This window comes from Canis aureus, chromosome 20, assembly GCF_053574225.1.
Source record: "Canis aureus isolate CA01 chromosome 20, VMU_Caureus_v.1.0, whole genome shotgun sequence".
In the NCBI taxonomy this organism is placed as follows: domain Eukaryota; kingdom Metazoa; phylum Chordata; class Mammalia; order Carnivora; family Canidae; genus Canis; species Canis aureus.
In genome coordinates this window covers 28620382-28629892 of record NC_135630.1, presented here as the reverse complement: position 1 = coordinate 28629892, position 9511 = coordinate 28620382, and the positions used below count along the sequence as shown (strand labels likewise).

At 35.0% G+C, this 9511-nt stretch overlaps 1 non-coding gene across 1 annotated transcript; it reads right to left on the bottom strand.

Annotated features, from left to right (window-relative positions):
• Window positions 1–8783: 8783 nt before the first annotated feature.
• On the bottom strand, window positions 8784–8887 carry LOC144292035 (U6 spliceosomal RNA). Its single transcript, XR_013359574.1, has one exon. It is a non-coding gene; the product is annotated as a U6 spliceosomal RNA (small nuclear RNA).
• Between the last annotated feature and the right edge of the window lie 624 nt (window positions 8888–9511).

Sequence of the window (9511 nt, the reverse complement as noted above, 5' to 3'; positions counted from 1 at the left end):
CTTCCGTTCTGTATGAGGCCTGCACTGGACCCCTTACTCTAGAGGTATACCATTTCACCCTTTCCATACCTGAGAGGAGGTGAGAACTCCTCTCTTCATTTTAAAGGTAAAGACACAGCCTTGCAGAGACTGAGAAAAATGATCATACAACCCATGAATGACAGAATAACAATGAATATCTAGGCAAGCTTTTCCCCCTCAAAGCCCATGGGTTGCATGGAAACTAGAATTTTCCATGGTACTGCATCCCATTCTCAGTAAGTGTTTGCTGGAGAGTTGGAACGAACAAATGAATGCCTCTTCTGCTGAAGGGAGGCTGCTGAATCCCACAGACCGTGGGCTGCTCAGCCCCAGCCTCTGAGCTGGGTTTACCTGGGGACCCTTGATTTCAGCAGTGTCTTCGGGGAGTTGCGGGTTTCATCGAATGTGGCAACAGCTGGAGCATTTGTTTCTCCTCCCAAGGGATAAAATGCCCATACCTCCAGAAGGCCCCTAAGGAATAAAGCTAGCATAGAATTGCACACCTTGCTGGGTGTGGGTGCCACAGGGCAGATGGGTTTTCTGTCTCTGTCTGCTTTTCTACTTATTGTATGGTGCTGATATATTAACATTACACTGAGTCTTACCACAGAAAGCCTTATTTTATAAGTGAGGAAACTGAGGTAAAGAGAGGTAATATACAGCCAGCATCACCAGCTATTAAATGATGTTGCTGGGATTCAGTTTGCTCATAAAGGGTCATTTTTAGCCCATACCCCATACTTAGGGCCGGTGCTGACCCTGCTCATACCCGTGCAGTCATCATCATGGACTCTTCTAAATTGTTTCTGCGGAGCCCCCTGCAGTTGGAGGTCAACTCTAGCACTTGTTTCCCAGCAGGCAGATGACATTATGGGTTTTTCTCTGTCACATTTGGAGCCCTCTCCACATCTCAGAGGCCTCTCTGTGAGCACGAGGCTCAGGCTTACTTCATCCTCTCTGTCTTCTACAGGGCCAAGTCCCAACCTTCTGGATCACTGGGGCTGGGGATGTCCAGCATAGCCGTGGACAGCTATTCCCTCATCAATCAGCTGAGTGGGTGAGGTGGACTCTGAGACCTGAAAGCCACCCTAAACCTGTCTATCTAAGGCTTCGTGGCCTGAACAGCTGTTCATTCCTGCATTCCACATTTCAGGGGATAGGACTTGCTTTTCTGATTTCCAGAGCATCTCAACCAAAAGCAAAGGCAGTCCTTGAATTTAAAACCCACGCATAAGTTAAGAAATATGTTTTACAGAAAACTTAAGCATTGTTTTTGATAAATAGATCTAGCACAATAGAACTGCTATTCCTGTCAAAAAAGAATTGGTAGCTGTCTTAGTGTTTGGGGCTGCAGTTCCCTCCCTCAGTGTTCGTTGGATGAACCTATGCATTTTTAAGAATTTGACATTAGCAATTTCCTGGTGGACATGGTCTATTGAAACCAATCTACATTTCAGGACACACTTGATGATTTGAAAAAAATCCTAATTTTTACTACTTTCATTGAGGGTAATTTGTTGAAATGCTTATATGCTTGAATCAAATTTCTCTTTATTCTACCTCTATAGACACACCTTTGGAGATTTTTTTCTGGCCAGAGGCAAGTTCTGGTTCTGTTGAGAGTAGCCTTTGTTCGTCCTATACCCACGTGATACTGAAGGGGACATTACAGAGAAAGGAGGTACAAATCAGGGCAGAACTGTTTCCCTTCTGAACCCCCACTTCCATTCTTAACCCCTCACAACCCCTGTTTTTCATTTCTATAATTTTGTCCTTTCAAGAATATTAAGCAAGTGGAGTCAAATAGTGTGTGATATTTTGGGATTGAGTATTTTCACTCAGCATAAATCTTTAGAGTTGGTGCATATATTAGTAAATTTATTCCTTTTTATTGCTTGGTAGTATCCCATGATATAGCTGTACCAATTTGTTGAACTGGTTATCCATTGAAGAACATATGGATTGTTTCCCATTTTAGGCTGTTATGAATAAAGCTGATAAAAATGTTTGTGTCGGAGTTTATGTGATCTTAAGTTTTCATTTCTCTGGGATAAATGTCCAAGGGTGCAATTGCTCATTTGGTAGTTGTATGTTCATTTTTAAAGATGTTGTCAAACTATTTTCTAGAATTGCCATCCCATTTATATTCCTACCACAATATGTTTTGATCAAATTTTTATGCATTCTCATGAGCTTTTGGTGTTGTTACTATTTTTTAATTTTGGCATTTTGATAGCTGTGCAGTGATAGCTCATTGTGATTTTGTTTTCCTCAATGGTTGGTGACACTGAACATCTTCTCATGTGCTTCCTTGTCATCTTTATATCCTCTCCAGTAATATGTCTGCTCAGGTCCTTGCCCATATTCTAAAGGGATTGTTTTTTTTTTTTTTTTTTTTTATCATGTGTTTTGGAGAATTCTTTATATATTATAGATACTAGTCTTTGTCAGGTATATTAGTTACAAACATTTTTCAATAGTCTGTAACTTGTTTTTTTATTCCCTTAATAAGATATTTCTCAGAGCAAAAGTTTTTTTTGTTGTCGTTGTTGGTTTGAGAGAGAGAGAGAGTGAGAGTGTGAGCAAGAGAGAGAGAGAGAGAGAAGAGCACACGGGCACTTGCGCACAGGAGTGGGGGGATGGGCAGTGGGAGAGGGAAGGAAAGAGAAAATCTTAAACAGACTCCATGCACAGTGTGGAGCCTGACATGGGACGTGATGTTATGACCTTGAGATCATGACCTGGGCTGAAATCAAGAGTCAGATTAGCTGACTAAGCCACCTAGGAAAGCAAAAATTTTTAATTTTAATTTTAATTTTCTTCTCTTTTGGATCATGCTTTTTGATGTCAAGTCTAAGAACTGTTTGCCTAGCCCTATATCCCAAAGATTTTCTTTTTTAGGAGTAGGGTATGTTTTTTAATTTTATGTTTTACAGGCTGACATTTTGTTGCAGAAGGTGTGAGGTTTAGGTCAAGTATTTTTTCTTTTGTTTTGTTTTAGCTTATGCATGTCTAATTATTTATGGAAAGACTTCCTTGATTACATTGCTTTTGCACTTTTGTAAAAAAAAAAAAATCAATTGGGCATATGTACATCAGTTTCTGGATTCTGTATTCCATTCCATTCTCATGGGTCTATTTCCTATCAGTGCCATGCAGTCTTCATTACTGGGGTTATATAATAAGTTTTGAAATCAGATAGACTGAAAACTCCCAACTTTATTCCCCCCCCCCCCGCCCCAATGTTTAGCTCTTCTTGCTCTTTTCCATTTTCTTATAAATTTATCCATAAAAATCTGTGAAAACTATGCTGGGATTTTGATAGGAATTAGATCAAACATGTACAACAGTCTGAGGAGTAGTGACATCTCTACTTATATTAAGATTTCTAGTACATGAAAATGGCATCTTTCTCCATTTATTTAGATCCTCTTTGATTTCTTTCATCATTGTTTTGTATTTTTTTAGAATATAACATCTTTACATATTTTGTTAGAGTTACAACTAAGTTTTTCATTTTTTGAGCCATTTTAAATATTATATTTTAAAATTTTGTTGTTCAAGTGTTCATTGTTAGACTATAGAAATAGAACTGATTCTCATGTGTTGATGTTCATTCCTGTGACCTTACTAAGCTCATTTATTAATTATAGGATTTTATTTTTGCAGATTCCTCAGGAATTTCATAATATCATCTGCACATAGTGACAGTTTAGTCCTTCCTTTCTGTTCTGTGTTCCTTTTCTTTCTTGTTGTATTGCAGGGGGCAGGACTTCCAGCACTATGTTGAGAAGAGTGGTGATGGGCTGTACTTGCTTTGTTTCTACTTTTAGAGAGAGAGCCTCAGTCCTTTATTGTGGAGGATAGTGGAGTTGCAGGGTTTTTTGATAGGTGCTCTTTATCATGTTGAGGAAGTTCTCTTCTATTCCTACACTGAATGTCTGAGAATTATTGTCATGAACTGAGGTTAAATTTTGTTGAATGAGTTTTCTGCACTAATTAAAATGCTGATGTGACTTTTTTCCTTTACTCTGTTAATAGGATTTTCAATATTTGAACCGCCCTTGCATTCCTGGAATATATTCTACTTATGTATGCTATATTTCTTACATTGTTGAATTCTATTTGCTAACATTTTGTTAATTTTTTTTGGTCCATATTCAGTCTGTCATTTTCCTTTACTGTACTGTTTTTTTTAATTTATTATTGATTAATTAGTTGGAATTAATTGGAAAGTTTTCCTTCCTCTTCTATTTTCAGAAAATAGTGTTCTTTAAACATTTGGTAGAATTCTCCAATGAAGTTAGAAGCCCAGAGATTTTTCAGGGGTAGTCCTTAACTATGAATTAAATTTCTATAGTAGTTATAGGCCTTTCAAATTATCTATTTCATATTGCATGAGTTTGTATTTTTTGAAAGATTGACCCATTTTGCCAAGTTGTCAAATTTATACAGAGAGAGTAGTTTGTAATATTATCATCTTTTGATGTCTGCCAGGTCTTTAGTGACATCACCTGTCATTCCTTATATGGGTAATTTGTGTCTTTTCTCTTTTTTCTTGCTAGAAGTTTGTCAATTTTATTGAACTTTTCATATTTTTTTTGTGGTATTTCGTTAGGTAACCCAAATATATATATATATATATATATATATATATATATATATAATACATATTAATTCTTTAGCTCTATCCCACAAATTTTGATATTTTGTATTTATACTTTCTTTACATTCAATGTGTTTTTAAAATTTCCATGAGATTTCTATTTTACCCATAACTTATTTAGGTGTTGCTTAGTTTCCTAGTGTTTGGGGACTTTTCTGTTATCTTTATGTTCTTTTATTTTGTTCTTTTGATACTATTGTAGTCAGAGAACACATAATGTAAGATTTTAATCTTTGAGGTTTATTTTAAGACTCAAGATATGGTTTAGCTTGGTGTATGTTCCATGGGTGCTTGAAAAGAACGTGTACTTTGTTTTTGCTTGTTTTAAGTTTTGGCAAATTTTGATTAGATCCTTTTGGTTGATGGTTGTTGTTTTCTATTTCTTGCTTGTTTTCTCTCTTGTTCTATCCATCATTGAGAGATGGGTATTGAAGCCCCAACTCTAAAAATAAGAATTTGTCTATTTCATTTTAAAATTCTATTAGTTTTGCCCTACATGTTGTGTAGCTTTGTTGTTTGATGAGGATGCATGTGGGATTCCTGTGTATTCATGGTAGATCGATGTTTTTATCATTATGTTATGTCTCCCTCAGTCTCTGCTTTCTTTGCTCTGAAGATTACTTTATCTAATATAGTCACTCATTCTTTCTTTTGATTTATATCTGTGTGGTATATCCTTTTATAGCATTTAACACCAACTCCCCTACACCATTATAACTGGAGTGAATTATTTGTGGGTTATTTTTTATCCCCTCTGGATTTAGTAATTTAATGTAATTATTGACCTGTGAGGGTTTAAGTATGCAGTTTTGAGTTTTGCTTTTTGTTTGTTCTCTGTTTTTCATGTCTTTTAATTTTTTTTTCCTTATGGGTTATTTAAACATTTTTTATAATATTATTTTATCTATAGTGTTTTTATTATTTATTTTTGAAGTATGGTTAACATGCAATGTTATGCTAGTGATTCAACAATTTTGTACATTAGTCAGTGCTCAGCCCAATAAGTGTAGTCACCATCTGTCATCATACAGCACTATTACAGTATTATTGACTATATTCCCTGTGCTGTACTTTCATCTCCATGACTATTTATTTTAATACTGGAAGTTTGTACCTCCTAATCTCCTTTGCCTATTTCACCCATCCCCCACCCACATTTCCTCTAGCAACCACCAGTTTGTTCTCAGTATTTGAGAGTCTGTTTATTTGTTTTGTTTTGTTTTGTTTTAGATTCCACTTACAGTGAAATCATATGGTTCTTGTCTTTTTCTGTCTGACTTATTTCACTTAGCACAATACCTTCTAGGTCCATTCATGTTGTCACAAATGGCAAGATCTCATTCTTTTCTATGGCTGAGTAGTATTCCTGTGTGTGTGTGTGTGTGTATCACTTTTTTTTTTTTTTATCCATTCGCTTACTAATGGACACTTGGGTTGCTTTCATATCTTATCTATTATAAATAATGCTGCAATGAACATGGAGGTACATGTATCTTTTTGAATTAATATTTTCATTTTCTTTGGGTAAATGCCTGGTAATAGAAGTACTGGATCATATAGTAGTTGTTTCATTAATTTTTGAAGAAGCTTCATACTATTTTCCCTAGTGGCTGCAACCAACTTGCATTCCCACTTATAGTGTGTGAGAGTTCCTTTTCTCCACATCTATAGTATTTTAAGTATATGTTTGGGTGGCTATTTTTGTGGTATTGCTATGTTTTAAATTATATATACATAACTAATCAGAACCAACACTTGCCCACACTTTACCATTTTGAGTAAGGTATAGAAAGCTTCTCCCTTTAAGTTATTTTACCTTCCCAAATGTGTATTATAATTGTTTTACATATTTCCTCTACATACATTTAAGACCACATATGACAGTTATAATTTCAGCTCAACTTTCAAACATAATTTAGAACATTCAAAAGGGGAAGGAAGATGTATTATACTTATCATATTTTGATTCTTTTCTTTGCTTTTTCCCCACTCTAGTGTTGTATGGAGTCCTTCTTTCAATATTTTCATTCTGTTCAGAAAACTCACTTTGCCATTTCTTTCAGGTGGGCTATTGGTAACAAATTTTCTTAGTTTTCCTTTGTCTGAGAATGTCTTGATTTCCCCTTAATTCCAAAGGATATTTTCTCTGGATGTATAATTTTGAGTTTTTCATTTCAACACTTGAAAAATATTGTGCTACTTCCTCTCTAGTTTGTAATGACAAATATGCTGTCATTTGAATTGTTTTCTCTTATAGGTAAGGTGTAATTACTCCCTTGCTGCTTTCAATATTTTTTTGTATGTCTTTACTTTTCAAAAATTTGACTGTAATGCATTTTAGAGTAAATTTGTGTTTATGCTGCTTTGAATTCTCTAAGCTTTTTGAATCTTGTTTTTTTTTGTTTTTTTTTTGCCAAATTTGGGAAATTTTCAGCTATTATTTATTCAAATACTTTTGCAGTCTCATTCTCTTTCCTTTTTTCTTTTGGGCTGCAATGATATGAGTATTAGATCATTTTCTATAATCTTATATGTTTCTGACACTGTTCATTTTTTTTGTATTTTTTTTCTCTTGTTCTAATTGGGTAATTTCTATTGTTTTACCTTCAAGTTATGGATTCTTTTCTCTGTTTCCTCCATTTTGCTGTCAGCCCATCCATTGATTTTATTGTTTGGGATATTATATTTTTTGTTCTATTATTTATTTTTGGTTCCTCTTTGTATCTTTCACATCTCTGCTGGGACTTTTCCTGTTTTTTGTTTGTTTCAGCATGTTTATAACTATTTGTTGTAGCATTTTTATGATGACTACTTTAGAATCATTGTAGGATAATTTGAACATCTCTGTCATCTCAGTTTTGCTTCTGTTGCTGTCTCTTTCATTCAAGTTGACATTTTACCGATTCTTGTTATGACAGGTGATTTCCAACTGAAACCTGAAAATTTTAAGTGTGGTTCTTTGGCCCTTCACTAGACCTTTGTTGATACTACTGTGGCTGGAAGGGTAGGAATGACTCATTACTATTTCCCATAGGGCCTCCATTGAGGTCAGGGGTGTCTCCTCTCCAGTGGGCAGTGGTAAAAGTCATGATTCTCCACTAGGCTGCCTCTGATTCCACCCTTGGAGAGGGGCATTGGAGAGTGGAAGTCCAGACTCCTGCCTGGTCCCTACCACAGTGTGGTGAGACCTTATTGCTCAGGGCAATGAAAGTCAGACTTAGCCTTCTCTGACAGCTCTCTGATGAGGTTTAGGTTAAAGTCCCAGCTCTCCACTGCCCTTTGCTAGTGTCAGTGCAGTGGGACCATAGTTTTTCTGTGGTGTCTGGCTGGAGTTGTGCAGTTACTGTCTAAATCTTCTATCTTGTTGGACAACCCCTTTGCTGGCCTTTAATTAATTTCAAACTCCCAATAAAAGCAAGAGTTTATTGGGAGTTCAAAAAATCTGTTATTTGTTTTGCTTTTGGTAGTTATCTTCTACTACAAGGCTGGGATATATGACACAGAAATATAACCTAAGAGATGTAGCACTGTTTTCCCATGGGTCTATCAGTCAGTAGCTCATCTTCTGTCCCCCGCCCCCCCAACCCCATTCAATCCTCTGATGTTTGTTTTATATATAATGTCCAGGGACTTTTGTTGTACTTAGTGGATAAACATCTGGAGAATAGAGAAACATTTATTTTGTCTTCCCAGAAGTCTTCAAGCTAATGATAGTTTTTATATTTGAAAGGGTTCTAAAAAATTAAGAACAAAATATAACAAATAAAAGTGACAACAAAAAACAAAGACTATGTGACAGAGACCATATGTGGTTCACAGAGCCTAAAATACTATTTGATTCTTCACAGAAAAATTTTATTGACCCTCGTTTAGACATAAGGTAACTTTTAAAGCATATACTATATGACATTTCACTTGTGTTATTCCCAGTGCTTTCATTTCTTCATGTAGATCCAGGCTTTTGTACCATATTCCTTCTATCTGAAGAACTTCTTTCTACATTTCTTTTAGAGCAGTTACACTGGAAATGATTTTTTTTCATTTTGTTTGGTGAATATATTTTTATTTCTCCTTAATTTTATTTTATTCATTTAAAAGAAATATGGAACACTTCACAAATCTGCTTGTCATCCTTGCACAGGGGCCATGCTAATCTCTGTATCATTCCAATGTTAGTATATGTACTGCTGAAGCAAGCACACTTAATTGTAAAAAAAATGATTTATTGAATATGTAATTGATTTTTTTTTCCTTTCAGCCCTTTAAATATGTCATTGTATTGCCTTCTGGCTTGTATAGTTTCTGATGAAAGTCTTCTGTAACTCTTATATTTGTTCCTCTATACATAGTGTATTTCTCATCCCTGTGGCTGTCTCTAAAATTTTATCTTTATCTTTGGTTTTCAGGAATTTAAATATAATATGTTTATATATTTCTTAAGGAGTGGGTATATGTATTCTGTTTGGTGCTCTTTGAGGGTTTGAGTCTGTGGTTTGGTGTCTGTCATTAATTTTTGGCCATTATCTTCAAATACGCTTTTCTGCCCTGTTCCTCTTCTTTCTGGGATTTCACATGGATGTATGTTAGACTATTTTATAGCACCCAACAACTTTTGGGAGCTCTGTTTTTTTTCTCATTATTTTTTTTCTTTTTGTGTTTTAGTTTAAATTATTTATATTTACTTATCTTTCACCTTTCTGATTATTTCCTCAGCTGTATTGATCCTATTTTTTTGACCATTAAGGAATTTTCAATTCTTTTATCTTACTTTTCATTTTTAGCATTCCCACTGACTTCTTCCTCATAATTTTTATGTCTCTGTTA